Source organism: Schistocerca gregaria, chromosome 2, assembly GCF_023897955.1.
Source record: "Schistocerca gregaria isolate iqSchGreg1 chromosome 2, iqSchGreg1.2, whole genome shotgun sequence".
NCBI lineage: Eukaryota > Metazoa > Arthropoda > Insecta > Orthoptera > Acrididae > Schistocerca > Schistocerca gregaria.
Genome location: NC_064921.1, coordinates 854,013,039 through 854,037,654, shown reverse-complemented (window position 1 = coordinate 854,037,654; position 24,616 = coordinate 854,013,039). Strand labels below are relative to the sequence as shown.

General features: G+C 43.5%; 1 protein-coding gene across 5 annotated transcripts in view; it reads right to left on the bottom strand.

Annotated features, from left to right (window-relative positions):
* Positions 1–24,616, bottom strand: part of LOC126335220 (uncharacterized) — a 494,861-nt gene that overhangs the window by 155,647 nt on the left and 314,598 nt on the right. For 2 of the 5 annotated variants that reach the window (XM_049998254.1, XM_049998253.1), the window contains exon 2: positions 10,677–10,821. The exons of the other annotated variants lie outside the window; for them this stretch is intronic. The gene's annotated coding sequence lies outside the window, so the exon portion shown is untranslated. The remainder of the gene's footprint in view (positions 1–10,676; positions 10,822–24,616) is intronic. 5 annotated transcript variants of the gene reach the window in all.

The following is a 24,616-nucleotide window of genomic DNA, read 5'->3' as shown; positions in this document are numbered from 1 at the left end:
GACCTATACTTGAGTATTGCTCATCAGTGTGGGATCCGTACCAGATCGGGTTGACGGAGGAGATAGAGAAGATCCAAAGAAGAGCGGCGCGTTTCGTCACAGGGTTATTTGGTAACCGTGATAGCGTTACGGAGATGTTTAACAAACTCAAGTGGCAAACTCTGCAAGAGAGGCGCTCTGCATCGCAGTGTAGCTTGCTCGCCAGGTTTCGAGAGGGTGCGTTTCTGGATGAGGTATCGACTATATTGCTTCCCCCTACTTATACCTCCCGAGGAGATCACGAATGTAAAATTAGAGAGATTAGAGCGCGCACGGAGGCTTTCAGACAGTCGTTCTTCCCGTGAACCATACGAGACTGGAACAGGAAAGAGAGGTAATGACAGTGGCACGTAAAATGCCCTCCGCCACCCACCGTTGGGTGGCTTGCGGAGTATAAATGTAGATGTAGATGTAGTCCTTCAGAGGTGGTGGTCCAGATTGCTGTACACACCGGTACCTCTAATACCCAGAAACACCTCCCCTTGCAGCGATGCATGCCTGTATTCGTCGTGGCATACTATCCACAAGTTCATCCAGGCACTGTTGGGCCAGATTGTCCCACTCCTCAAAGGCGATTCGGCGTAGATCCCTCAGAGTGGTCGGTGGGTCACGTTGACCACAAAGAAGCCCTTTTCTATCTATCCTAGGCATGTTTGATAGGGTTCATGTCTGGAGAACACGCTGGGCACTCTAGTTGAGCGACGTCGTTATCCTGAAGGAAGTCATTCACAGCATGTGCACGAATTGTCGTCCATGGAGACGAATGCCTCGCCAATATGCTACCGATACGGTTGCACTATCGGGTGGAGGTTGGCATTCACGTATCGTACAGCCGTCACGGCGCATTCCATGACCACCAGCGGTGAACGTCAGCTCCACAGTGTGTCTAAGGCATTCGGCCTGACCGGGTCTCCGACGATTGCCTGGTTGAAGGCATATGCTACACTCATCGGTGAAGAGAACTTGATGCCAATCCTGAACGGTCCATTCGGCATGTTGTTGGGCCCATCTGTACCGCGCTGCATGATGTCGTGGTTGCGAAGACGGACCTCGCCATGGACGTCGGGAGTGAAGTTGCGCATGATGCAGTCTACTGGGCGCAATTTGAGTCGTAACACGACGTCCTGTGACTTCACGAAAAGTATTATTCAACACGGTGGCGTTGCTGTCAGCGTTCCTCCGAGCCATAATCCGTCGGTAGCAGTCATCCACTGCCTGAGCCTGAGCGAGGCATGTCATCGACAGTTCCTGTCGCTCTGTATCTCCTCCATGACCGAACAACATCGCTTTGGTTCACTCCGAGACGCCCGGAAACTTCCCTTGCTGAGAGCCCTTCCTGGCACAAAGTAAAAATGCCGACGCGATCAAACCATGGTATTGAACGTCTAGGCATGGTTGAACTACAGACAACACAAGCTGTGTATCTCCTTCCTGGTGGAATGACTGGAACTGATCGGCTGTCGGATCCCCTCCGTCTAATTGGCGCTGCTCATGCATGATTGTTTACATCTTTGGGCGGGTTTTGTGACATCTAATAATCAAAGGGACTGTGTCTGTGATACAATATCCACAGTCAACGTCTATCTTCAGGAGTTCTGGGAACTGGGGTGTTGCAAAATTTTTTTGATGTGTGTGTATAGCGTGTGAATTAAAAAACTTCCGTTACTTTTTGATCACATCTCGTAAAGTTTACAAAGTGCCATAATTATGCTGTAATATTTTTCGTTATAGGGTTTTAAACAATACATCACTCAAATGGACGCCTCCATTGTTGATTCACTGATGAGCAAGTAGGTAGAGCGTGGAGGCCATCCGATATCACCTCGTAAGGCGACAAAGTGCCCAAGATACGTGTCTCTCGGTATTTCAAATGAGCGACGAAATGTGTCCGATGTTGCACCATCATGCTGAAAGACCAAATACTTTCAGTTCTGTGTTCATAAATAACCTCATCTTCTTTTGGCCGGAAAAACGTTTGCAACATCGCACAATAACGATCACCAACGTAACAAACTGAAAGAAACTACTCCCCAGCTGTTACTTTCGGGCTATGAAGTGGCCGTTGGTGAAATTCTCGGAGGCTGTTTTCAAACCAGCATCTGAATTTTTGTTTATTTGCTGGACCCTGGGTTGCCAGGTGTTCGGTCTTTTGCTGAACTGTTCAGCATTTCAGCAGTGTTTGTTGTTAGATATCGAAGTTTGAGTGGTTCGGTATTCTTAGAATTCCGTTCATATAATTAATTTATTCATTGATTTGTCATATCAAATCAATAACTGAGTGTCAATATGGTAAAAGCAGAATTATGCATTCGTTGTAATTTGAAGCATGCAACAAGCAACGTCTTTTTACAAAAAGAATTAAAAGTAACAAATATTTGTTACAATTTGTGACCACTAATAATAAATATAATTTTTAATGTTTACAAATCCTTTCGCCAGACACTGTTTTGCAGTTCTGTCAATTTAGTATGTCAAACCTAATTGCACTCGAAAGACGAAAATTGGCTTCGTTTGTAAAGGGAATGACATATGTGCAGCGTACGTTTCGAAGAATGTCTTGCCGCAATGTCGTACGGGTTTCGTTTGTCACTCGGTACATACGTACATGAATCATCACAATCTTATGAGGAATCATCTTTTAGATCTCGGTAAGAATTCTGTGAACACTTCGGTCCGATAAGTGTGGGGTTGTCACGTGCATTCGTGTTAGAGCGCCATGGAGACTGCTGAATTGAATGCCTCACTAAAGCCACAATTTCCGGCCCTGTTGCAGTGCAAGGACATTTCATTTTCAAAGAAGAACTTGTTTCTCTAAAATTTCGAGTCCCTGTGTATATCGTTTTCTTATGTTGGGTGGGGGCAGGTCGATCAAGTGCAAAGTAGACGCGAAAAGATCAGTGTGTCGCTATCGGCGATCCGCCATTTTTAATAAACTTTACGAGTACAGGCACGACACCCAGCAGACTGAGCCATTCCTGACACTGACAATGGCACCTGCACAGTAGCTGAAAGACACTACTCACACCAGTCTACACCATTCCCTCGTGAAGCTGTGTGGTTTCAAAATCTTGGAGTTCTTTTTTCCTCACCGTCTATCACATGTAGGGTGTTAGGGTGTTTAGAAACGGGAAGTAGTATTGGGAAAAACTAGAGGAAAAATTCTTGGAGTTGTTCTTGCTTCAACATGTATAACATATGGGGTGTTTAAAAACAGGAAATAGTATTAGTAAAAAACTGGAAAAAAAGTACGTATTGTGCTACGTCCGGAAACCAATGCCTGTAGAGATACGGGCCAATCTGCCCTCTCTAACCCATCTCCCTCTTACGTAGAAGGCAGTGCTGGATGTGGTTGCTATGCATTCTGACACATCCTTCAGCCCTTCTTCACAGTCAATCACTCACTGTTTCTACATCTACATGGAAACTCTACAAATCACATTTAAGTGCCTGGCAGAGGGTTCATTGAACCACCTTCACGATTCTGTATTATTCAAATATCGTACAGCGAGCGGAAAGAACGAACACCTATATCTTTCCACACGAGGTCTAATTTCCCTTATTCTATCATGGTGATCGTTTCTCCCTATGTAGGTCGGCGTCAATAAAACATTTTCACATTCTGAAGAGAAAGTTGGTGATTGAAATTTCGTGAGAAGATTCCACCGCAACCCAAAACGCCTTTGTTTTAATGATGTCTATCCTACACCTTGTATCATTTCAGTGACAATCTCTCCCCTATTCCACGATAGTACAAAATGTGCTGCCCTTCTTTGAACTTGTTCGATGTACTCCCTCACTCCTATATGGTAAGGATCCCACACCGCGCAGCAGTATTCTGAAATAGGGAGGACAAGCGTAGTGTAGGCAGTCTCCTTAGTAGATCTGATACGTTTTCTAAGTGTCCTGCCATAAAACTCAGTCTTTGGTTAGCCTTCCGCACAACATTTTCTATGTGCTCCTTCCAATTTAAGTTTCAAATAGACTTGATCCATTCAGATAGCGTCACATGCATTGGGCACACGCTCCTGTCACGTCTCCACATAGCCGATGGGTTGGGCATACACCAGCACCTTTAAGTGTTCTCAAAGCCAGAAATGCAATGAATTCAGATGCTGCGAACGGGGAAGCTATGCAGTTGGACCTCCTCGATCAACTCATCGCCCATGAAACGTTGCGGTGAGGTACTGTCGTACAATCCGTAAGACATGGGATGATGCACCGTTGTTCATAAATCACAGTCGTCTGTCTGTAAGGGTAACGTTCTCCAATAACGCTGGTAGCTCATCTCTCAGAAATCGGTGATACACAGCACTAGTTGGTCTGCTCGATAACATATATGACACTAGGAGTCTGTCATTGATAACTCCTGCCCATAAACTGACACTGAAGCGATCCTGATTCCTTATTTATATTACTGCGCGAGTATTTGAATATGTCCGCATGTGGTAATCTACTCTGCCATTTACTGTGAACTCTGACTAGTCCAGCGAATACTACCATTAGCGGATACTACCGTTACTCAAGTAAAACGGGCCATATCTCAACAAGTATCGGTTTCCATATATATATTTATTGGAATTTTTCTTCTAGTTTTGATCAGTATTATCCCCTGCAGGAATATACAACACTCGTAGTTAAATACACTGGGTATTGAAGGTAGACATTTTAATGTAATACAGTATAAACTTCATGACACACATTTTACACGTAAACTGAGAAATTACTATTATTATTACTCGGCGGCATCGTAAAGTTTACTCTCTGGAAACAGGGAAGAGGTGGGGAGGGGATGGGCATGGAGGGTAGCAGGGGGGGGGAGGCATTAGCAGCATATACACTCCAGCATCCTCACCCTGATGTACTGTCACACGCTACACGTCTGTAGGGCAATCCCCTGGATAGCATAACAATCAAGTGCGGACCGGCTTCTCTGTTTGACAATATTCGTGGAGTCCTATTATTTTACCAGCATTTACACACAGTCTACAGTGGTCAAAAATATGGAAACACCGAAAACACAGCGCATTATCATGTGCAATGCCGTGCGGGAGAACCGTTGGCATTCAAAACAGCTTCCATTCGTTCCGTGATAGATATACACAGATCCTGTATGGTTTTCATTCAAATCTTTACCATTCCTGTTGCAAAATAGCGGCAGTTTCAGGTAACGATCCCGCACCCTTCTCACTAAAGTAGACCACAAAGGTTTAATAACAATAAAATTTGGCGACTGTAGTGGCCAGGGGAGACGCGACCATTCATCCTCGTACTCACGAAATCAACCCTGGACGATGCGAGATGTGTGAACAGGAGTACAGTCGTCTCGAAACATAGCGACACCGATGGGGAACAAACACTGTACCATGGGATGGGTCTGATCAGCCAAAATAGTCACATAACTCTTGGCTTTAATGCGACACGTACCCATGGGGTTTATGAAAAACCACGATGGGGCTGGCCAAATCACTACCCAACCCAGCCATGTTTGATTCTCGGTATGGCAACTCGACCAGAAGTCGGCAAAGCGTGCAACAACACTCATCAGACCTAGTGACTTTCTTCTATTGCGCCATATTCCAGGTTTTATGGCTTCGGCGCAGTGTTTTCCTGTTACGGGCATTTGCATCACTGATGAGTCCTTTTGGAATTTCACCTCACCCTGCGATTCCTTGCTGATGGGGCTTCCTTCGTGTTGTTTTGGCGCTGACAGGGTTCGCGAGTGCGACATTCAATGCTGCAGTGGCCTCTGCAGCTGTCGTCCTCTTACTTTTCATCAAACTCCTCTTCAGTGACCTTCCGTCACGATCACTCAAAATTCACGTCAGCTTGCGTTGTGTCTTAACAGTTGTTTTTCCACTTTCCCCGTATGCGGTACAAATCTTTGATACGGTGCCCTTTGAAACATCAAACTCTTCGGTTACCATGGACCGAAGCACCCGGCGTAAAAGCTCCAATAATTTACCCACTTTTGAATTCAATTAGCTCCGACAAAATGTACTCTCATATATACAGAACACTGCTCTGATCCGGACTGGCTCTTGCATCATATTGAGGACGTTGCACAGGTGCCGTTCGTGGTCAAATAGAACAACGTAGTAATGTTCACGCAAGTATTTCTCGCGATGTTTCCATTTTTTTGTCCAGCCCCTGTAGGTATCAATCCACGCTAAGTCTTAATGAACCACTGGCCACTTTAATTCTGATGCCTTGCCCAAAATTCTGTCCAGCAAGTGGAGCACGTGGGTCGGGTATGGGTACTGGAAAACGGACTGAATGGTGAGGTAGTTTAAGGTTCCAGTCATCTTACATTTAAAGCTGTTTACACTGGAGGGCCTTCTTGCAGGACACATCATCCCTAGAATTCGGAGGAGATCACTTTCCGTACGATTCATTAAACGGATGCAAATGTAGCAGTGGCGAGAAGGGCAGCGCGTACAGTGTCAGAATAGTATGCTTTAATAAATGAGTTCAGTGCTGGTTTTGTGACAATTCTTTTTTATTTTTGACGGCAAGAACCAGCGCCCTCAGCATCTTAGCTCGCAGTCCTCCACACTACGTTCGTGCTTCTCCACAACCGGCGGAATCTTCGCAGATGCTACGTAAATTCATATCGTCCGCTTTCAGATGACGATATCACTTGAATGAAGGACTGTAAGGGTGGGCGGCTTAAGTGTGGGGTACCTGACGTCTTAAACCACATCTCTATTCAGTTAGTTATCCGACCCTAATCCTCGACCGCACACACTCCCATTTTCAGAGTGTCCTCTTCTGTACATCGTGTGTGAAGAAGAACCAGCGCCCTCAGCATCTTAGCTCGCAGTCCTCCACACTACGTTCGTGGTTCTCCACAACCGGCGGAATCTTCGCAGATGCTACGTAAATTCATATCGTCCGCTTTCAGATGACGATATCACTTGAATGAAGGACTGTAAGGGTGGGCGGCTTAAGTGTGGGGTACCTGACGTCTTAAACCACATCTCTATTCAGTTAGTTATCCGACCCTAATCCTCGACCGCACACACTCCCATTTTCAGAGTGTCCTCTTCTGTACATCGTGTGTAAAGAAGAGTTGTTGATTAAATATCGATATATCGAATAATCGGTACCTCTATCTAAAAATATTGATATACATATAGGGGAAATCGTTCTCCCCGTCATATCGACACTGAAATTGCAATATCGAATGCCGATATTTTTATTTTATATTATGTTTTCGTAATTTTCGGTAAATATATGAAACTGTTCTTTTGAAATTGTTGTAGAATATAATTTTATTTTCACTTTGTGAAGGAGTCTTACTACTTTTTGAGCTCCCATCACGCCCAATCTTTCCCTTTGACTGTGTGAAGCAAGTATACGTGGCACAAAGAAGAAGTCCGATTGTACTGCGATGTGGCGGTGTGAATGGAATAACAGCACTTCCGATGTGGAGAAATAGCACACCAGTTGCGTTAAAAATTGCTTTTTAACAATTGATAGAAAGAAGTAGCAACTACTGTGCTATTTGTCCATATCGGCACTCTTCTAAAACAGTTGCTGAAAAAGATGACCATAATCTAAATGACAAGATTGGTTTTTGCGGTCGGCAGACACCTGTGAGGGTATATGCTGACGTTATCGGCGCTCGACGCTACCCCCAGAAACTGCAACGTTTAACTTCACCACGCACTTTAAGCACATGAACTGCTAGGTCGCTGGCGTTTGCAGGAATGTAAAAACAGGTAAGTCGGCATGAAGTGTTCCAGACACATCCGATATTTGAAGAAACCGAACGACGGACCCATCGGACATCTTTTATTGTGCCACTTACATGCAGTTACCGCTGTTAGCAAAGTCGTTATGGCAAAGCGTGAACGCGCATCGTTTTCCTTTCAGTTCCTGCTCTGAGGAGGATAAGGAGTCAACTGTCTTGTTGACGTACAGAATATCTAATAATAAATCAATAATTAAATATTCAGATCTAAAGCTGACACTATATTTGCAACGTGTAGCCGATATTCTTATACGCCGGTATGTCGGTATTTTTAGTCGATATGTCGATACACCAATAAAGATATATTTTAAATATCGATATATCGGGTTTCTGATATTTTTTAAAAAAATATCATCAGTCCTAGTGTGAAGCTCTCACAAAGTTGGTTATTTGTTGTATTGTTCAAAAAACAGCAGAAATTTCCGCCTGACAATATTTTCGTCAATACGGTCAATACATGTTTATTGTATGCGTTTTGTTGCATTTCCTTTGAATTAAATGCTTCAGTTCCACTCATCTCAGCATCATGTTGCTTACGTCGAGATTTCCGCGCCAACGACTTGCTTATATTTTGATTGCACATGCCGCTACTTTTCCCGCCTCGGTATCACTGCTTTCTCCTTCTCGTCGCCACTAAATTTAATAACTTCACTAGCAAGTTTGCACCGTCAGGTGCACTACTTTAACTGAAGGGTAGGTGTACCTAGGCACGTGATCCAATTTAGTTCCCCCTAATCCTGAGTGTAGGTTCGTTTTGACAAGTAATACAATTCACTTCTTACAACATCACAATGACAAGGGGGAATAACTGTTCGCAAGGCGTTGTAGTGTCCTCCTTATGCATCAACTCGAAATACATTTTCCGTACTAGGACCAGATAGTTGCTCAAAAATCAAATCACATGGCTCTGAGCACTATGGGAGTTAGATCTGAGGTCGTCAGTCCCCTAGAACTTAGAACTACTTAAACCTAACTAACCTAAGGACATCACACACATCCATGCCAGAGGTAGGATTCGAACCTGCGACCGTAGCGGTCGCGCGGTTCCATACTGAAGCGCCTAGAACCGCCACATCGGACGGCATAGCTGTTCATCCGACCACATCAATTATATACCTCGAAAGTATCCCTTTTGCTTGTCATCGATTGCTCAGCTCTATTCATACATCGTAACTTCTCACGCTGATTCACGGAGCACCAATTTAACAGAGAGCTTGTTGAATGTGGTGTGTTCTCTGTAACTAATTTTACCTTCGTGTTCCCTTTACATCTGGATATTCGCTTTCTCTCAGAGACCGGGAAATACTTGGATGATACACAGTGGACAGCTGCCGAAACAATTCTGCTACACAAGCAGGGCGGTGCACTCCTGTACTCATCAAGTCCTTGAGGAAGTTACACAGTTGTAATTCATAACGCGAACACTCATGTGCCACAAAGCTGATGTCTGCGATCTCTTTTCCATGATCCTCGCAAAACGGAGATGTCTCAACTTCCATTCTACGTACGTGTGAAGGATAACATCAGTGACCGAATGATTTCATAGTTTAGGTTCATCGTCTAGACAGTTTTATATGTGAGAACCATGTTTTTGATGCATTGCTCCATTCGACTGAAGCATAATGCATTCCTTTAGACTGCAGAGAGATGTGTAACATCTGAGTCCATTCCAAAAAGGCTTGCTTCTTTACGTCATCAGTAAAATTTGAATGTGGTAGAACACTGTAATAACGTCGGCCAGCGATGACACCACATTTCTCCACCAATTCGCTATGTAAAATAACAAAGTGCCACTTGATCCACAATGTCTGTAAATGTTTATATTGACATTCACATTGGTAGTTTAATTTAAGTGCATCAAGCACAAAGTGGTTATTTTCAGAGCCCGAATGTTTTCCACGGCGCTCGTTGACAGTAAGGACGTAGCCTGATTTTCTGCACATCAAGGAGCTTCCGTGAGGTGTTGTTGTTATGGTCCTCAGTAAAGGGACTAGCTTGAGTCATCCCTCGACCTCGGCCTGTCCTGTACAAGCCTCTGTCCCTCGTAACAAACCCATAATGGCTTCAGGAGACAGCACGCACACAGACAGTGAAAGAAAGGGTCATTGACTGGTTGCATTTCGGTCTTGTATAAAGAACTGGTGAAGCAAACCGCCTGAGGGAGACTGTTTTGTTGTATAAATGGAACAACATTTGAGTGGTCTCTCTCTCTCTCTTTTTTTTATTTTTTTTATTTTTAGGTGATACTATTTAGGCGACTTGCGGGCCGGTCTTGATGAAATGATGAAGACAACAGAACAGCCAGTCTCGTGGAGAAGAAAATCCCCGACCCGGTCGGTAATCGAACCTGGCGCCCTCCGGTTAGTATCCAGCCATGCTGACCCCGCCGCTACAGAGATTGGCATGAGCGCTAGTAACAAATAAACTGCAGCGTTACGAAATACTTGCATATTGCGAGAACCTGCTATATACACAGGCGGCCCATGTAGAAATGCCTGTAAGTGGTTACCAATACACAAATATGATATTAACAAACACAGTGAGTGATGTGGTATGTGATGTAAAAGGACAGGAAAAGGAGCTGGAGACAGCGTCACAGGTTACACCATGTCCTACACACATTACATACATGTCGTATTGCATCAATCCTCCTGAGGTCTGAACCTCTGAAACGCATAGTGGAAATAAGTTGTTTCAATTGAAATCATTTCAAATTCTAAAAGCGTCTGATTGCATATGAAAATTACATGAATCGCGGAACAAAAGCTTGATTTTACATCACTATAATATGAACTAAGGATAACTTGTATGTGCCTGTTACTATGCGTTATACGTTGAGGGTGTATATGAAAAGTACGACAGCACTGGTGTTGATGAGACTTACAAACCGCATGCGTTCGTACCCGACGTCCCCGCCTATCGTTTCTGTACCACAACGTGTTGAGTACGGTCCGCCTTTCTTTCCATGCTCCGATGATAACGGAAAGACACCCATATCTCTCAGCGTCTTAAACTTCCGTCCACCCGTTCTGAAACATTAAGCAACACTTCCGGTAACTGGTGGCATTCAATGCACCTTCGACATAAACAACAGTAAACGTTACAGGTCCTAACATTTCCCGTCTGCAATACACACACTCCACAGACGGTGACCGATCCTTCCAGTCACTTTGTTCTTATTGTTCGCTACACTGACGAAACAGAGGTGCACACTAGGAACTACGGCTTTACATCATACTGAACAACGAGGAAGAAAAAGAATTAATTTTAACGAGACCATGCAAGACACTACTGTACGAAACAATGTGTACCAAACACCGAGTCAGTTTTTAATTAAGTGCAGTGTTACGAATACTGATGATTAACATGTCATCAACTCGTAATATCCCTAACTTCGTTTGTCAATTTTGGAAACTTTGGCAAGAAGTTATAATATAACGAAAAGTAAATAATTATAGACATGGTAATAGTCCAATCGATATTTACATTACAGAGTTATTTTCCATTTTCAGTTGAAAATATACAAGCATTTGACACTACCACATTGAAGTTTTATTTAAGAAAATCTAATATATATAGAAATACTGCCAACTTCACATTAGGGAGGATGATTGGTTTTAACGTCCCGTCGACACAGAGGTCATTAGAGACGGAATTTTATGTTAGCAACATAAGGTACATGATGTAACTACACAAATTGTTTTTTCTTTGTTTACACTAAAATTTAACAGATAATACCGCGTGGAATATTGTAATGTAATAGACCATGTTAAGAAATTAAATAATAATTTACATCAATGTCGCTTCTGCCACGATCAACAATTTAAAGAAAAAGTTGGTGCGTAACTTCAAACAGGTGAGATATATAAAATAACAATCTATCGTTGTACACTTTACATAGACCAATCTGGAAAACTTCAAAATACTTTTTCACGATAATATTTACTGTGTTAGACTAAGCAAACGCAACATATCACCCACAGCGAACCATTAAGGGTGATTCAAAAAGAATACCACAACTTTAAAAATGTGTATTTAATGAAAGAAACATAATATAACCTTATGTTATACATCATTACAAAGAGTATTTAAAAAGGTTTTTTTTTCACTCAAAAACAAGTTCAGAGATGTTCAATATGGCCCCCTCCAGACACTCGAGCAATATCAACCCAATACTCCAACTCGTTCCACACTCTCTGTAGCATATCAGGCGTAACAGTTTGGTTAGCTGCTGTTATTTCTTGTTTCAAATCATCAATGGTGGCTGGGAGAGGTGGCCGAAACACCATATCCTTAACATACCCCCATAAGAAAAAATCGCAGGGGGTAAGATCAGGGCTTCTTGGAGGCCAGTGATGAAGTGCTCTGTCACGGGCTGCCTGGCGGCCGATCCATCGCCTCGGGTAGTTGACGTTCAAGTAGTTACGGACAGATAAGTGCCAATGTGGACTCTCCATACAGTTGATTGTGGAATTTGCAGCTCTCTGCTAGCTCTGCGAGTCGATTTTCCTGGGCTGCGAACAAATGCTTGCTGGATGCGTGCTACATTTTCATCACTCGTTCTCGGCCGTCCAGAACTTTTCCCTTTGCACAAACACCCATTCTCTGTAAACTGTTTATACCAACGTTTAATACACCACCTATCAGGAGGTTTAACAGCATACTTCGTTCGAAATGCACGCTGAACAACTGTCGTCGATTCACTTCTGCCGTACTCAATAACACAAAAAGCTTTCTGTTGAGCGGTCGCCATCTTAGCATCAACTGATGCTGACGCCTAGTCAACAGCGCGTCAAGCGAACAAATGTACAACTAAATGAAACTTTATAGCTCCCTTAATTCGCCGACAGATAGTGCTTAGCTCTGCCTTTTGTCGTTGCGGAGTTTTAAATTCCTAAAGTTGTGGTATTCTTTTTGAATCACCCTGTATTCTGATTCTGCGTATCAGGAACCGACAGTTTGTTGATAGATGACCTATGAGAACTGTATACTTCAGTGAACGGCTGAGGAAAGGAAATTTACCTTGATACTCATACATGGAAGAACGGAATCCTGAATAAAACTACAGATTTTTAGAAGCGCATTGCTGTTAAAACAAAAATTTCAGGTCACGTAGCGTAAATAGAAGGATTTATATTTAAATCCGATCCTCACAATTTAAGAATAACTGAAGTTATCCAAACTTTTTCCTAGTTACAATAAGCAGTTTATGTCCCTCCTGTTTATTCTTCTGAAACATCGCCACACAGTTTGCGTCAAGAAGTCATTGGCCGGTTGTACAGAAGTCATTAAAAAGTGATAGATACCGCCAGCTTCGAAATATCGTTCATTAAGTCGAAAAACGTTTAGTTCTGATTCGCCATTCTAGTTCTAATGCTCGATGCCTATCTATGCTGATGACTCGCAACGTTATGACCACCTACGTAATAGCTTGTTTGTCCGTCTTTGGAACGAAATACCCCACTGATTCTGCGTATCAGGAATCCTACAGTTTGTGGTAGGTTTGTGGAGGTACGTGGCATTAGATATCTACGCACATGTCATTTAATTCGCGTAAATAACGGGCCGCTGGTCTGCATAATCAGCGATGGAGCCCGATAGCGACCCAGCTAGATTACATAGGATTTGCATCAGACGAATTTAGTCGCTGAGACATCAACGGGAGTTGACTATAACGCTGTTCAAACCACTGCAATACGTTTCTGGCTCCGAGGCACGGACAATAATACTGGTGAAAGATGACATGGCCGTCGGGGAAGACATCAAGCATGAAGGGATGCACGTGATTCGCAGCTGTCAGCGTGTCTTCTATTACTACCATAGGTCCAATGCAAGCGCAGCAGAGCACGCATCTCATGGTCGTGTGGTAGCGTTCTCGCTTCCCGCGCCCGGGTTCCCGGGTTCGATTTCCGGCGGGGTCAGGGATTTTCTCTGCCTCGTGATGGCTGGGTGTTGTGTGTTGTCCTTAGGTTAGTTAGGTTTAAGTAGTTCTAAGTTCTAGGGGACTCATGACCATAGATGTTAAGTACCATAGTGCTCAGAGCCATTTTTGAACCAAGCGGAGCAGAACGTCTCCCATAGCATAATACTGCTCCCACCAGACTGCGTCCGTGGCGCGCTGCACGTTTCGAGCTGCCGTTCCCCTGGATGACGGCGTTTGTGGAGCCGACCATCCACCTAGTGCAGCAAAAATGTGATTCACCCGAAGAGCCGGCACGTTCTCATTGATCGACGCCCGATTCCCCAATTGACCCGTGCCAGCTACAAGTGTAGTTGACGATGTCGTTGAGTGTAGGGGTGGTCTGATGCGGGTCTCTATGTTAAAAAATGTACTGTGAAGGTGTGCTCCGAAACACTTGTTCAAAAATGGTCAAATGTGTGTGAGTTCCTAAGGGATCAAACTGCAGAGGTCATCGGTCCCGAGACTTACACACTATGTAAACTAACGTATGCTAAGAAGAACACACACACAACCATGCCGAGGGAGGACTCGAACCTCCGGCGGGAGCGGCCGTGGATTCAGTGACAGAAATACTTGTGCGTGCTCTGGCACTGTGCTGTTTCGGCAGAGATGCCATACATCGTCATCTGTCCTACTTTACAGAGCAGACAAGCATCCGAACCCCACGTTCTCTGAAGAGTCGTGGACGTCCACGATTTAGCGCCTAACGGTAGTTTCACTGTCCTACCTCTTTCCGCAGATGCTCACGACAGTAGCACGTGTACATTCGACCAACTTCGCCGTTTTAGACATACTCGTTCACAGGCTCTGCGGATAATACCTTTGTCAAAGTAACTGATTTCAGTTCATTTCCCCATTAACAGTCCATATCTTTGTGAGAGTGATCACCCGTCCATGTCTGCTCCGGTTACACACTTTTGTTACGGCGTCGCATGCCCGCAACGCCATCACGGAGGATCAACGGGTGGGCAGTGGTCATAATGTTTTGTCTGATCAGTGCATACAGTGAACGGAGTGTCTGTAGTGAAACACACAAGAGATGAGAAAGCGATAGTCGAAAGTAAATCAGCTTCGCCAAAGGCTGAACCGGAGCACAGCCAACAGCCAGTACTGTTGGTCGCAGTGCGTAAAGACTTTAAATAGGTGTGTTAACAGCAGACGGTACACCAACAAAGGAGTACTGGGCTATCCAACAGCGCATATCACATATCTCATGGCAAGAAATTTGGTACCATTAAGTACAAGCCACACAGTTGTCAACAAAACAAAACACCTGTTACAGTTAATACCTTATCCAAAGTGCGATTACTGTACCACTGAAAATTATATCTTGCGTTTCGTATTGGATCGTATAAAACATAAAAAACCATGGGAGGGATCACCATATAATAAACTCAAAAGTGTGGCCAGTTTTCACTCCGATTACTTCCAAGTTCTATGAGACCTATAAATATACTCATAAATCATTTGGCTTTGTAACAGAAATGTTGAATGATACATTAAGTTTGTAGTTGTTGCTGATCGGTTCCCTATTTTGTTGATGGTGTTGGGACAGTAACCATCCACAAATTTGTTTCTTGAAAGCATGTATATTTCTCATTACCTGGCGAGGTAAGCTTAATGCAATTTTGTCATATGATGACATGATGGAGACCGTGGCTGTTGTTTGAAGACAAATTTGTGGCTGGTTGCTGTCCTAACACCATCAACATTTGTCTTCCAACAACAGCCACGGTCTCCATCATGTCATCATATGACCCTATTTTGTTAGTTTACGGAGAAATTTACCTTCGAATGTTACATTCCTGAAAACAAAGTGTGCAAATATTTAGTTTTAAAAATCCCACTACAAATACGTTCATGTCCTGGTGTGCAAAACTTTCGCGTGATACGTCGCTCTCAAGTAAAATAGCTCGATGACACTTGGGCTATACTTACAAAGAACTGCTACAGTGTAGTAGAGAAGGTAATTGAAAGAAATATGCAAAGACACCGACTGAAATGACACTTTTATTCGAAGACGACATTTACACTGAAGTCGCCAAGATTCATGATGATCCCCTGGATATTACAAATGGCGGGACATGGTTCTTCAAGGGGTGTGCGGTTACCATGGACGACAGTACATGCTCTGCAACGTGCTCCCAAGCAGGTCACAAGGTGGGTAAGGGGTTCTTCCCATTCCTCCAGCAGCGCGGTTTCCAAGTACTGGATGGTACTTGGACGTGCTGCAGTACGCCTTGCCAACGATTCCCAAACGTGTTCGATGGGATTTAAATCGGGGGAATGGGTAGGCCAGTCCATTGGCCTAGTTTCCGCCCGGCCGAGGGCTTCCGCACTGTTCGATGCGGTCGCCTATTGTCATCCATAAAAATGAAGTCAGGTCCGAATGAACCCCAGAAAAGATGCACATCCGGGGCAGGCATTGCCGTCCTTGATGATCACACACACTATTAAGAACCTTGTCCCGCCTCTTGTAGTATCCACGGGCTATCATAGTGTGACTTCAGTGTAAGAGCTGTCTTTGAATAAAAGTACGTTCTCTGTTCGTCTCACTGCAAGTTATATTGCAGTGACACATAACGTAAAAGTTAGTTTCGCACTTACGTTTTGCAGACTAGCACGCAGTGCTAGAAAACTGTAGCAAACTACAGGGAAGACCTGCACAGCGTCTGTGCTTGGTGCAGGGCTCGGCAGTTGACACTCACCCTTATCAAATTTAGCTTTTTGCTCATTAATAGGCTGGATAAAACTTTACTGCATATTACAAGGTTCCCGCGTAAATACTGGAAGCAGTAACATACATTAACTACCTGGGAGCGCGCGTATGGAGGAATTTATACTGGAACGACATCGTATAACTCCCCAGGAGAAAGGCAGATGCCAGACTGTGATGCTCTGGAAGAGTTCTCGGGATGTACACATAAAAGCCAAAGTAACTGGTATAACTGCCTAATATCGTGTAGGGTCCCCGCTATCACGCAATAGTGCCACACGCTACGGTCGCAGGTTCGAATCCTGCCTCGGGCATGGATGTGTGTGATGTCCTTAGGTTAGTTAGGTTTGAGTAGTTCTAAGTTCTAGGGGACTCATGACCACAGATGTTGAGTTCCATAGTGATCAGAGCCAATTTAGAAGTGCCACAACTAATGACTGAAATAGTGCTAGAGGGAACTGACAATCCTGCAGGGCTGTCCATAAATCTGTAAGAGTACGAGGAGGTGGAGATCTGTTCTGAACAGCACGTTACAAAGTATCCCATATATGCTCAATAATGTTCATGTCTGGGTAGTCTTGTGGCCAGCGGAAGCCGAGTTCACAGGCGAAGTACCGTATGCATCGACCCTCTGTTCACCATTATGTTGTACAAATGGAGATGATGTTTTTACTACTGTCGACGTTTTTGGCACGATTGTTTTATGTATCTCCACTGCAGCGTGTGATTTTAGTGTGTTTTACTTCCGATGAAGGTGTATTTTGTTGTTGTTGTTGTCTTCAGTCCTGAGACTGGTTTGATGCAGCTCTCCATGCTACTCTATCCTGTGCAAGCTGCTTCATCTCCCAGTACCTACTGCAACCTACATCCTTCTGAATCTGCTTAGTGTACTCATCTCTCGGTCTCCCTCTACGATTTTTACCCTCCACGCTGCCCTCCAATGCTAAATTTGTGATCCCTTGATGCCTCAAAACATGTCCTACCAACCGATCCCTTCTTCTAGTCAAGTTGTGCCACAAACTTCTCTTCTCCCCAATCCTATTCAATACCTCCTCATTAGTTACGTGATCTATCCACCTTATCTTCAGTATTCTGCTGTAGCACCACATTTCGAAAGCTTCTATTCTCTTCTTGTCCAAACTAGTTATCGTCCATGTTTCACTTCCATACATGGCTACACTCCAAACAAATACTTTCAGAAACGACTTCCTGACACATAGATCTATATTCGATGTTAACAAATTTCTCTTCTTCAGAAACGCTTTCCTTGCCATTGCCAGTCTACATTTTATATCCTCTCTACTTCGACCATCATCAGTTATTTTACTTCCTAAATAGCAAAACTCCTTTACTACTTTAAGTGTCTCATTTCCTAATCTAATTCCCTCAGCATCACCCGATTTAATTTGACTACATTCCATTATCCTCGTTTTGCTTTTGTTGATGTTCATCTTATATCCTCCTTTCAAGACACTGTCCATTCCGTTCAACTGCTCTTCCAAGTCCTTTGCCGTCTCTGACAGAATTACAATGTCATCGGCGAACCTCAAAGTTTTTACTTCGTCTCCATGAATTTTAATACCTACTCCAAATTTTTCTTTTGTTTCCTTTACTGCTTGCTCAATATACAGATTGAATATCATCGGGGAGAGGCTACACCCCAGTCTCACTCCTTTCCCAACCACTGCTTCCTTTTCATGCCCCTCGACTCTTATTACTGCCATCTGGTTTCTGTACAAATTATAAATAGCCTTTCGCTCCCTGTATTTTACCCCTGCCACCTTTAGAATTTGAAAAAAAGTATTCCAGTCAACATTGTCAAAAGCTTTCTCTAAGTCTACAAATGCTAGAAACGTAGGTTTGCCTTTTCTTAATCTTTCTTCTAAGATAAGTCGTAAGGTCAGTATTGCCTCACGTGTTCCAACATTTCGACGGAATCCAAACTGATCCTCCCCGAGGTCTGCATCTACCAGTTTTTCCATTCGTCTGTAAAGAATTCGCGTTAGTATTTTTGCAGCCGTGGCTTATTAAACTGATAGTTCGGTAATTTTCACATCTGTCAGCACCTGCTTTCTTTGGGATTGGAATTATTATATTCTTCTTGAAGTCTGAGGGTATTTCGCCTGTCTCATACATCTTGCTCACCAGCTGGTAGAGTTTTGTCATGACTGGCTCTCCCAAGGCCGTCAGTAGTTCTAATGGAATGTTGTCTACTCCGGGGGCCTTGTTTCGACTCAGGTCTTTCAGTGCTCTGTCAAACTCTTCACGCAGTATCGTATCTCCCATTTCGTCTTCATCTACATCCTCTTCTATTTCCATAATATTGTCCTCAAGTACATCGCCCTTGTATAAGCCTTCTATATACTCCTTCCACCTTTCTGCCTTCCCTTCTTTGCTTAGAACTGGGCTGCCATCTGAGCTCTTGATATTCATACACGTGGTTCTCTTCTCTCCAAAGGTCTCTTTAATTTTCCTGTAGGCAGTATCTATCTTACCCCTAGTGAGATAAGCTTCTACGTCCTTACATTTGTCCTCTAGCCATCCCTGTTTAGCCATTTTGCACTTCCTGTCGATCTCATTTTTGAGACGTTTGTATTCCTTTTTGCCTGCTTCATTTACTGCATTTTTATATTTTCTACTTTCATCAATTAAATTCAATATTTCTTCTGTTACCCAAGGATTTCTAGCAGCCCTCGTCTTTGTACCTACTTTATCCTCTGCTGCCTTCACTACTACATCCCTCAGAGCTACCCATTCTTCTTCTACTGTATTTCTTTCCCCTATTCCTGTCAATTGTTCCCTTATGCTCTCTCTGAAACTCTGTACAACCTCTGGTTCTTTCAGTTTATCCAGGTCCCATCTCCTTAATTTCCCACATTTTTGCAGTTTCTTCAGTTTTAATCTACAGGTCATAACCAATAGATTGTGGTCAGAGTCCACATCTGCCCCTGGAAATGTCTTACAACTTAAAACCTGGTTCCTAAATCTCTGTCTTACCATTATATAATCTATCTGATACCTTTTAGTATCTCCAGGGTTCTTCCACGTATACAACCTTCTTTCATGATTCTTAAACCAAGTGTTAGCTATGATTAAGTTGTGCTCTGTGCAAAATTCTACTAGGCGGCTTCCTCTTTCATTTCTTAGCCCCAATCCATATTCACCTACTATGTTTCCTTCTCTCCCTTTTCCTACACTCGAATTCCAGTCACCCATTACTATTAAATTTTCGTCTCCCTTCACTATCTGAATAATTTCTTTTATTTCATCATACATTTCTTCAATTTCTTCATCATCTGCAGAGCTAGTTGGCATATAAACTTGTACTACTGTAGTAGGTGTGGGCTTCGTATCTATCTTGGCCACAATAATGCGTTCACTATGCTGTTTGTAGTAGCTTACCCGCATTCCTATTTTCCTATTCGTTATTAAACCTACTCCTGCATTACCCCTATTTGATTTTGTGTTTATAACCCTGTAGTCACCTGACCAGAAGTCTTGTTCCTCCTGCCACCGAACCTCACTAATTCCCACTATATCTAACTTTAACCTATCCATTTCCATTTTTAAATTTTCTAACCTACCTGCCCGATTAAGGGATCTGACATTCCACGCTCCGATCCGTAGAATGCCAGTTTTCTTTCTCCTGATAACGACATCCTCCTGAGTAGTCCCCGCCCGGAGATCCGAATGGGGGACTATTTTACCTCCGGAATATTTTACCCAAGAGGATGCCATCATCATTTAATCATACAGTAAAGCTGCATGTCCTCGGGAAAAATTACGGCTGTAGTTTCCCCTTGCTTTCAGCCGTTCGCAGTACCAGCACAGCAACGCCGTTTTGGTTAATGTTGCAAGGCCAGATCAGTCAATCATCCAGACTGTTGCCCCTGCAACTACTGAAAAGGCTGCTGCCCCTCTTCAGGAACCACACGTTTGTCTGGCCTCTCAACAGATACCCCTCCGTTGTGGTTGCACCTACGGTACGGCCATCTGTATCGCTGAGGCACGCAAGCCTCCCCACCAACGGCAAGGTCCATGGTTCATGGGGGGAGGAAGGTGTATTTAGATATACCAAAACCATGGTCAAGGATTTTAAAAAAATCTTTCTCCTGCAACTGTTTGTCTGTTATCATTTAACGTGAAGAATTTCAACAGTTGCTGCTTTAGCCATGTTTAAAATCTTGCATCTATGAAAAGATATATGTGCGAAACGTCATCTTCTGTTGTCACACTTAAGCGAATGATGTTGCCGAGAACCCTAGAGAGAGCTCGTCCCTTTCCTACACTGAATTACCAACGATACTGCTTTTTGGTGTTTCCTATTTTTCTCCATCTCCTGTAGGCGCTAAAAGACGGGCTAGTTCCTCACACGGGAACCTCCCCATCGCACCCCCCTCAGATTTAGTTATAAGTTGGCAGATCAATCGAGAAAACAGGAAGAAGTTGTGTGGAACTATGAAAAAAAAATAAGCAAAATATACAAACTGAGTAGTCCATGCGCAAGATAGGGAACATCAAAGCTAATGTGAATTCAGGAGTGCCGTGGTTAGCGTGAGCAGCTGCGGAAGGAAAGGTCCTTGGTACAAGTCTTCCCTCGAGTGAAAAGTTTCCTTTCTTTATTTTCGCAAAGTTATGATCTGTCCGTTCGTTCACTGGCGTCTCTGTTCACTGTTATAAGTTTAGTGTCTGTGTTTTGCGACCGCACCGCAAAACCGTGCGATTAGTAGACGTAAGGACGTTCCTCTGCAATGGGAACCGAAAACATTTGATCGCAAGGTCATAGGTCAACCGATTCCTCCACAGGAAAACACGTCTGCTATATTCTATATACGACACTGGTGACGGCATGTGCGTCACATGAAAGGAATATGTTGTCGGCCCACGTAACTTGTACACTTAGTGAATGGGTAAAAAGATTCTTCTACCTTGCCCGATTTAGGTTTTCTCGTGGACGTGATAATCACTCCCAAAAAAGTGATGAAAACATAAGAGTTTGACATATGAATTGAAAATATAAAATTAAGCTTTTCACTCGAGGGAAGACTTGAACCTAGGACCTCTCGTTCCGTAGCTGCCCTAGCTAACCACGGGACCACGGTTCTCCTTGACTCCCGTTGTCCTAGATGTTGCCTATCTTAAAATGGACAACTCACTTTGTTTATTTTGCTAATTTTTTTCATAGTTCCACACAACTTCTTCCTGTTTTCTCGATTGGTCTGTGTTCAGTTTTTCAAGGCCTATCCACTGTGCCAACTTATAACCAAATCTGAGGGGGGTGCGATGGGGAGGTTCCCTTGTCAGAAGTATCGTAATTTTCTACCGCGATGGAGTTTTGGAAAGTCGCGACGAACTTTGATTCCCTGTAAGAAGCGCGTGTGCTTCGCCACGACGCTGGTGCAACAGTGCAGCAGCATTTTGCCAGCGCAGTACCGCCTCCTAGGCGGCTGATAAACAAGACGGCGTCGGGAGGGACAAAGTGGCGAGGGGCGAGTTAACGATCGTGCGCGCCCCGGCGCCAGTCTCGGAGAGCAGATAATGGCCGGGGAGAGGGGGAGGGGGGAGGGGCAGGGAGGGATCTGCCACTCACCGTGCGCCCGCTCCCCATAAGCTCCTGCCGCCTATTCACTAATCCCTCTGGGGATCGCCTACCCCCGCCGGATACGAGGCGGTGCACTACTGCCTTCAAGTTTTCGCGCGTCCGAGCCGCCGACCAAAACACCGCATCTTCTCTCTTTGTTTAATCTTCGCTGTGAGGAAACTGTCCGCTAAAAATAGCAACAATGGCCAGTTGTTTTATCGACTACGCATCACCTGCGGCGCTGCCTCTTAAGAGGTGTGCTCTTGTATTATGAGGTTTTTGTAAAACGATCACCTATAAAAGTCAACATGGATTCCGCAACAGAAATCTAGCGAAACTCACATCTCGCTCTGCTCCTCCATGATCTCTACAGTGCTTTAGCTGGTAGTATACATCCCATAGCATAAACGATATAGATTGTGCATGATGTCATTTGGCCAACGAAAAATACAGGCCTGAGCACATGTCTGTGTGACATCAGCAATGCAGTGTCGGGGTCAACGAGATATACAGGCCTTACAACGAACTTGTGACGTCACACTAGTCAGCTTGTCAGCCACACTTCCTGAACGCTCGGCTCCGTGCAGGGTCCGCGGGAAATCAATATTTAATTGAAATGGTACCCGCTACAGGTCTTGACAATGTGGCACGCTAACGAGAATTTACATGTATTCAAACACACAGTCAAGAATAATGAAACTCGCCTGAAATAGTTACTCGCTTCCTGCCGAAGACGGCTGCTGGCACTCGTAAGACCTGCAACGTCACGTATAATGTTAAGCCACATGGCCTGCGTTTCTCGTGGTCCTCGTGCAGTGTTCGTGGCCAACGATAAATACTTACAAAGCCACGTGGTCAAATCTTTGACAATACAGTAGAGAAGCTATTTGCAAATATATTTGATAAAAGTTAGAGCGAGGGCCATCGTTTACCTGTTTCCTCGCTTGCTTTTGTGAATTTAAGTTATAAAACAACGAAGTATATTTGGTGCGTGGCTGCCATCACAGTGATATTTGCACTGTACGAAGACTACTAAATTCTTCATAACACACAGCATGCTGAGTACAAAAACCTTAACAGTTCGAATCTTACAAAGAAATAGCTGCAGCGAATCAGCTGCTTTCAAAATTGCTGCACTGTGCATGATGTTAAGTTCACAAGTAAAAAGAAACGATGTGGAAGGAGCTGGAGATGTGAAAAGCCAAGTGTGTTCAAGGTGTACATAAGTGCTCTAAATAACTTAACCGTGACATGTTCCTCATTACAGGTTTATATAGTAGGTCACATGTTTGTGTTATAATACGTTAATTGGTACACTGAGGGATTCGAGTACTATATCGCAAGCTGGAACAGCTTTCGACTGTTACTAAAAATCTTGTCTTAGCTATGAGACGATCTCTAGCAGAAATAGCATTCATGATTTAAACAATGAAACACTGCACAGTTACGTATTTTTTCACGATGTGCAAGATGCTTTGCTAGAATTTAGTCTCGTAATCAAGTACAAACATTCACAGACGTATTTATCTGATGTTTCGCAAAATTTGACAAAAGAAATCTGTCCGACTGCAGTAAACCATAAAACAGAACAATACGCATAAAATATCGCATAAGATACCAATGTGAATATTTCCTCTTGAGAATGAGAACAAATTCTCATATTAAGCATGAAAAAATTCGTACAAGAGCAATGTTTCATTATTTTAATCACGAATGACACAGTTGCAGGCTTTCCAAAACATCTATTATGATGAATGAAATTGGGAAATGTCAATTCCTAAATAAGTATCACGTGTGCGGATATGAAGGAACACTTTGGTGACGGCAAACTGAAATGTTTGTTCGCTCATTCTCAAATAAATTTCGTTCTGCTTTATATCCTTGCACAGTAACTCACGGAGCAAATTCTGGTCAACACTTCGATCTTCTCCTCTCGCTATCCACGACTTCACCCAAAGTGGTTTCCATTTCTCGTTCTTTTCAAGTAATGTGCTCGCCACCAACAATTGCTGTGGTACAGGCTGTTAACTGTTGGGCATCCGTACCCAAACAAGTATGACAAAAACTTTTACGGTCATGTAATAGCTCCAATGAGGTAGTTTGGTCAAAGAAGTATGACGAATTCTTTGACGAAGCATGCATTTACGTCGTCCGGCAGTTAATTCAATACTGTTGACGTCACATAGACGTGCGCTCAGGCCGGTATTTATCGTTGGCCACTATTGAAATCAACACCTCGATCAGTTAACTAGAGGCGGCAACCATCTGCAGGCGACTTCTGGTGTGCTGTTCAATTTATCTTAATTCTAGTATTTTCGGTAGCTGTTTCATTAATATGAATTCTTGTGCTGCATTTGGTTGCACAGACAGATATGTGGAAGGAAGTATTATTTCGTGCCGCAGGTAATTGTTTTAAAAATAAAAAAAAATCACGATTCATTCAACGTGCGTCAATCTATACGCTGAAGCTAAGGAACGATATAGTTACCAAGGACACGCGAATGGTCTAACTGAGAACTGAATGATAAGCGTCATTACATACCTATCATGTAAAAGTACGTTGCA